General features: G+C 43.2%; 1 protein-coding gene across 1 annotated transcript in view; it reads right to left on the minus strand.

Annotated features, from left to right (window-relative positions):
* The window catches only part of LOC113153936 (retinoic acid receptor gamma-A-like), a 29068-nt gene extending 28174 nt beyond the window's left edge, over positions 1–894 (minus strand). Inside the window, exon 1 of the mRNA XM_026347850.1 lies at positions 744–894. The gene's annotated coding sequence lies outside the window, so the exon portion shown is untranslated. The remainder of the gene's footprint in view (positions 1–743) is intronic.
* Between the last annotated feature and the right edge of the window lie 5106 nt (positions 895–6000).

Genomic DNA, 6000 nt, shown 5'->3' on the forward strand with positions numbered 1-6000 from the left:
GTGGCTTCTTCCAGTGTTTCCATCCCGCTTATGTAATGGTGTGGATGGAAACCTGTTTAGATAACCTTCAGGGGGATGAATGACCGAGTGTGTACATACTCAGGTATACCAGACCTACTCGGCCATTTGTGATGATCTAGGATGGAGTGATCCATCTGAGTCTGACAGCCAGTCTGCTGGCTGGGAGCCTGCGGGCTAAAGCAGCCACTTTGTCTGCTGCTGGAAAATGGCCTGAGATGAGATTTTAAAGATCACCTGCAGAACCCAAGCTTCTATTGTTTATGCCATTCGTTTATGAAGCAAAGGAATAAACAAAGAGACGTGCATCCATCAACGGGGCAAACAAATGAGGACTCCCAAGGGTTCATCTCCTCGCACGGAGCAGCCCCGGAGCACAAGTGCTGATCACTTCTCACTCGCCTCCTTGGCTTGTTTCTGTTGTTCTTTCTCCTTCTCTCAAAAGCTCTGTTCTCAATTAAGGCTGTCCTCAGGAAACTCAATCTCTCTACTCATGCTGTCCCAGGAACACACACACTCCAACACACACACACACTGAGATACACACCTTAAGAAAGACAGGGAGAGAGACAGGACAAATACACACACACACACACACCTCACTCATGCTCTGACATGTCCTCTGTCCGTCTTCTTTTCTCGTACACCGCCAACACACTGAGGTTAAAAGGAAAAGATCTTAAAACGGGACTGGAAAAAAAAAAAAGAAAAAAAAAAGAACTTACCAGACCTGGGATGCGAACGCCACACAGTCGGGTGGTTAGAGAGAATAAGTCAAAGAAGAAATGAGCTGAGAAGCAGAGGAGTAGTTGTGTTTGTTAGTCAGAAGTCCCTCTCAAAGCGACGCTAGAGCTCAGCCTGTTGCATTCCACCTCCCTCTCCTTTTCCCGTCTCTCTCTCTCTCTCTCTCTCTCTCTCTCCCTCACACACACACACACACACACACACTCACTAGTATACACCCTCTTTCTCTCCTGAAATCATTGTGTACTTTGATTCACAAACCCTGCCTTTGTCACGTGATCCAACACTTCAAATATACAGCACATTTTTTACCAGCCACAGAATGCCCGAAGGAAGGGAAAACAGGGTCCAGAAAGCTTAGGTTTCAACTTGCTGCCCACCTCCTCTCCTCCCCTTTCTCTCTTTCTTTGTCTCACAGTCTCTCCATACCTTCACTCCTTCTGCACTGTACTGTCAGTCAACGCTCTTTTGTTGGAGTTCAACTCTGTAAGTGTTTGTTTTGAATTTCTAAATTCGTTCCTTCCGTGCTCACTGTCCAAAGATAGTCCCATGCTTTTACACACACACACACACACACACACACACACACACACACACACACACACACACAGGCATGTACGCACTAATGAAACAGTCATTAACTCACAAATACACATGCTGCAGGGGGCTGCACACCTTTGGGGATATCAGTATCAAGCCTTGGCTTTTGCTTCATGTTTCCAGAAGCCTGGATGTTGGAACCGTGGGCAGCCAACGTGTGAGTTGAGGGGATTGAAGCCAATCACGGGCCAGTTAGTGTTTTATTGTGACTCTATTTCCCTGATGACCAAAAACTACACCCTCTCAGCATCTATCTGACTAAGGACAAAATAAACAATAACGCAACAGGAAATGAATAATTCAGTGTCACTACTGTGATTCACATTCATATTTTGCATTTCAAATGCAAGATCCATGTGCAAACAGTGAATTTGAACAGAATAACAGTTTACACTGATGTAAACTCCAACCAAATCTGAAATGTGTGTAAAATATAACACACAACAGAGCTATAGTATAGATGTCGCCTCTGAAAATCATCCAAAACCTGGTATATACGTTTGACTTCATTAAATCTCTGAAATGACCATGAGCTGTTTTCCATCTACAGTACAATGGTTCATTTTTCTGGCTGTTTCTCCATCTTTACATCAGTTCAAGTGGACTCTTTCCCTCCTACAGGATTTTCCTAAGCAACTCTACCCAGTGGTTTTCTGGTACGGACGCATTTTATAGAGGTACATTTGATGAAATTAAACCTGGCCAGTCGGCGCCTGTGGGGCAAAGCTAGCTGCCTCTTTATGTCAGAGATAAAACTGTCTGCTACTGTGTGACAGGCTGAGCTCGCCGGTTAGAGTGATCCATGACAACAACAGTCAGTGCAAGTCAAAACCTTTTCAGTCTCACTTTGATTGTTGAAGACAATTTTGGATGATGAATAACTGTGTTTGTCATTATTGTTTTCTAACCCTTCAATATGCTCAATATGAAAAAAAAGCTATGGAAAAAGTTTTTATTTGTATATTTTATATTTTGTATGTATTTGTTCTAAGTCTTTGGTGAAATCATAACAACAATCAATGTTTTATACTATATTTTGAGACATTTATATACTCACAATGTGCTCTACAAATACCATTTGAACAGTGTATGGCCAAAATTATGTGTCAATTTTTTATTTTTTATAAAAATGCATAATACCGTTAGGTATAATATTAAGCCAAGCCAGACTGTACAGAGACAAATATAATGTTTTTTTAAATGTTTTCTTCATACTAACCAAAAGAGTGTTCATGGAAAAAGAAACTCCACTCAAAGCTTTAAACTGTTCTCTGAACTGTTTCATTTCCGCACTTATAAAAGGATTACGATTAATTCCACTTGCAGAATGAGGTGTTGCATATTCACACGTCATTTAGTGATAAAATATATAAAATGTGGTGAGCTGAAAATGTGTCACCTCTCAAAATGAAAAACACGATTTAAATTTATATCCTTCTCATCATGAAATTATTTTGCGTAATTCTTCTGCCGCCTACCTCAGCAACTTCGTTTGGGAAGAAAATAAAACTCTGACTAGTAAATATGACAAAAGTAGTTAGTATATCCACTAAATCTGTGGATATACTAAAATTGTATATTCTGCTACATTTCTGATTTGCATTTAAATCACACTTGATCGGTCCGCTGCTGCGGCCATGAGAAAAGTGAAAGGTTACTGCTGTTTATGTTACTGTGTCAATCAAATGCACAAAGAGCAGGGGAGTGCATAATGAGTGGCTGAGTATGAAAGAGGCATTTGTGAGTTTCTCACTGTAAATCCATGGAGGGGGCTGGTGGGGGGGTGTTGCTTTTCCCGCACATGTAGCCACATGTTGATACATGTTCACATATTCAGACACATTCACAGACACTTTCATTCTCTCCAGCTTTTGTTCTTCTTTAGTGTCAATGAGTGTAGAAGCAGGAGCGCGATTAGGAAGATGAGAAGCGCTTCAATGGACCCTTCAGGTAGGTTATTGGAGGTTCTGCCCCCGATATAGACAGCCTAAAGACGTACAGCACAGAGCAAAGCACAAAGAAACGGAGGAAAACTGAAGAGAAGAAGAACGGAGCTTATAACTTTTTGCAGAGTTTGAAATGGGGCCCTTTTTTGGCAGCAAGCAGTGGAGAAACCACAGAATGGTGCGACTCTGGAGTAGAGGGGTGGAAGAGGCAGGAGGGGGGCTGAGGCAAAGGACAAGGAAGCAAGAGAAAGCGGAGGAGAGGGATAAGAAAAGAGAGGGTGAAGGAGGAGGGTGCAGACGGCAGGTTTTAATCAGCAGCAGGCTGTTGGTAATGAGATCACTATCCCACTGCTCTCCGATTGATGTCATGTGAAGCGCTGTGGTGCACAAAAGAGGCATGCCGAGGACGACAGGCATGCATGACAAGCTCGCTCGGGCACACACAAACATACGAGCATGCATGCAGAACAGCAAAGACAGGGTTACACTCGTATTAAGGCTGGCGAATGCCCACAAACCAATAAACAGCGGTACACACACACACACACACACACACACACACACACCAGACACAGAGAACCTTTAATTCACCGCAACACACTGCTGTTCATTTTCTTCAAGCAAGAAAAAGAGCTGACACAAATAAAATCACACCCACACATACACCATAAACACGTTTGGGACCCAAGGCTCTTTTATGTCTTTTCTGTCTCTCAAACAGCTAAACATGCCTACACACAAAGAATATACTGTGCCAGTGATGAGGGGCTGGCTAGACCAGCAGGCAAAAGAAGAAGAAAAAAAAACAGAGGCAGCAACGAGGAGAGAAAGGGACGACTAAAGGGAGAGAAAAGGAAAGGAGCGAGAGTTCGGTGTTGGGATAAGTGAGGGAGTTAATTGAACCATGAGCAAAAAGAGAAAACCAAATGAATACACAAACATTAAACACTTTCACAACACTGTAACCAAAACACCGCCAAAAGCAGATCTGCATATTTGGTGTGTTTGCAAAAAGTGTTTGTGTGAATGAAAAAGAAAAAAGAAGACAGGAAAGCAGAGGAGGGTGGGGGTGTACAGTACATGTGCATCCAATGAACGGCAAATAGTTTTTCCTATATAACTGTTCCCCAAAATTTAACCATGATGTCACTATGAACCTGTTGTGAACCCGAGTCTGTCAGCGATCATTACTGTCTCTCTCTCCTGCTTTACCGCACTGCCTCTTCATCTCCTTCCACTCTGTCCCCATCTAGTTCTTGGGCTTTCACTCTTTACCTTCTGCTGTGCAGTGTTGTCTAGCTGCATGCTTTCTTTTCATTGCAAACTTAATATTCTGCTGCCCCCCCCCCCCCCCCCCCCCCCTCCTCCTCCTCAGCCCCTCCTAACCCAAGCCTCAAACACAAAAATGGACAAAAATGCTCACATCCATTTTGGAAAGTCTCTGGTATAACAAGGACAGTTTTAATCAGAACAAGCTGGCATATTTTGGCCGAGACGCGCACTTATGGTAATTCAATCAGAAAGAGAGAAGGGAAAGAGGGGGAGAGAAAAAGTGAAAAGGGGCACACAGAGGGTAGTAGAGTGTGAGACGGGGAAATAAGAAAAACAGAGGGAGGAAAAAGGAGGCAGTGGGCGGATGGGAGGGTGAGGTAGGGGTTGAGCGGCTGAAGGAGTTTGATCCACATGTGGAAGTGATTGTCTAATTACAGCAGATATGTGTAAGTGTTACTGCCTGCAGGACAGATGGTGATTGGAGGGCGCAGCACGGTGGAAATGAGGTGATTGGATGAGGGAGGAATCAAGAGCAGTAATTAGTAAAGGAGGAGGAGAATAAGATCAAGAGAGGTGTAAGGGTAGCTCCTGCATCATCTCCCCATCTCTTCTTAGAATTTCCAAATTAAGGGCTGCACTGATAATACCTCCTTCACATGAGGTCAGACTCAGGCTTTCTACAAACACTAAAACTACTGCCGCAATTGAGCGACACTCCTCAACTCAGACAGTTGAATATGTCGTGACTCTGACAACACGGTGCAAGTGCCATGATCTATGGAGGCACCTGTCTTTGCTGCACTCTCTGTCTCCGCTTTCCTCCCTGTGCTAAAACTAACGTAAATACGTGACACTGCCTGGATACAGTAGGGATGGAGCTGCCACCCTCAGGATAATCTGGCACCTCTTCACAAGAAGCCACCTGTCAACAGATCTCAGCAGATCTTGACCGGCCACAGCAAAATCTGTCGACCTGTCAGGAAATGTAAATGCCCTATGGAGGCTAAACGATCACACGCAGGTTGTTACTACCGTCGTAGTACTAGACTCTGTTTTGTGTGAAGAGACTAATATGGTTTCTGAATAATGCTTAATGTGTCTCAGTGTCCTACAGACCCAAACTCAGCCAGCAGTACAAACTTCTCCTGGATTAAAGCTGCTTATTTATGTGTTTGCCTGCTTTATTGCAACCAACTGTTCCCTATTACTCCTTAAAATTTCCCTCAGGCAGCAACAAAATAAGTTTTGTTTTTTTACATTCGCATACTGCAGAACATTGTTCTGAACTTGGATTAAACAGTGTGATTGATGGGCATTGCTAAAGCACTGTACAAACAAAATCACACTTGCATATGATTATGGATTTGCCCTTTTTTCTGGTTTACTTGTGTTGCTACATAGCTGAATAACAATTTAAAAC

Source organism: Anabas testudineus, chromosome 5 (genome assembly GCF_900324465.2).
Source record: "Anabas testudineus chromosome 5, fAnaTes1.2, whole genome shotgun sequence".
Taxonomy (NCBI): Eukaryota; Metazoa; Chordata; class Actinopteri; order Anabantiformes; family Anabantidae; genus Anabas; species Anabas testudineus.